Raw genomic sequence first — 213 nt, forward strand, 5'->3', positions numbered from 1 at the left:
AGGCAGAAGGATTTCAGAAAAAAATCGCCAATTTCCAAAAAGATTCGCTAGAATCATCTACTCCTTTACAACAATTTCCCACAATTTGATCATCCCTTTCGGAGAATAATATCTGACCCTTCACCCCCCCCCCTCCCTGTTTCCCTCAAGTAAGTTCTCCAACGAATTCTTAGAAATACTTGGTCAGTCTGCTTGTTGTTAAACCACGAATAC

At 40.8% G+C, this 213-nt stretch overlaps 1 protein-coding gene across 2 annotated transcripts in view; it reads right to left on the minus strand.

Moving 5' to 3' along the window:
• Positions 1–213, minus strand: part of LOC119587837 (protein obstructor-E-like) — a 14,465-nt gene that overhangs the window by 11,313 nt on the left and 2,939 nt on the right. The window lies entirely within an intron of this gene.

Source organism: Penaeus monodon, chromosome 23, assembly GCF_015228065.2.
Source record: "Penaeus monodon isolate SGIC_2016 chromosome 23, NSTDA_Pmon_1, whole genome shotgun sequence".
Taxonomy (NCBI): Eukaryota; Metazoa; Arthropoda; class Malacostraca; order Decapoda; family Penaeidae; genus Penaeus; species Penaeus monodon.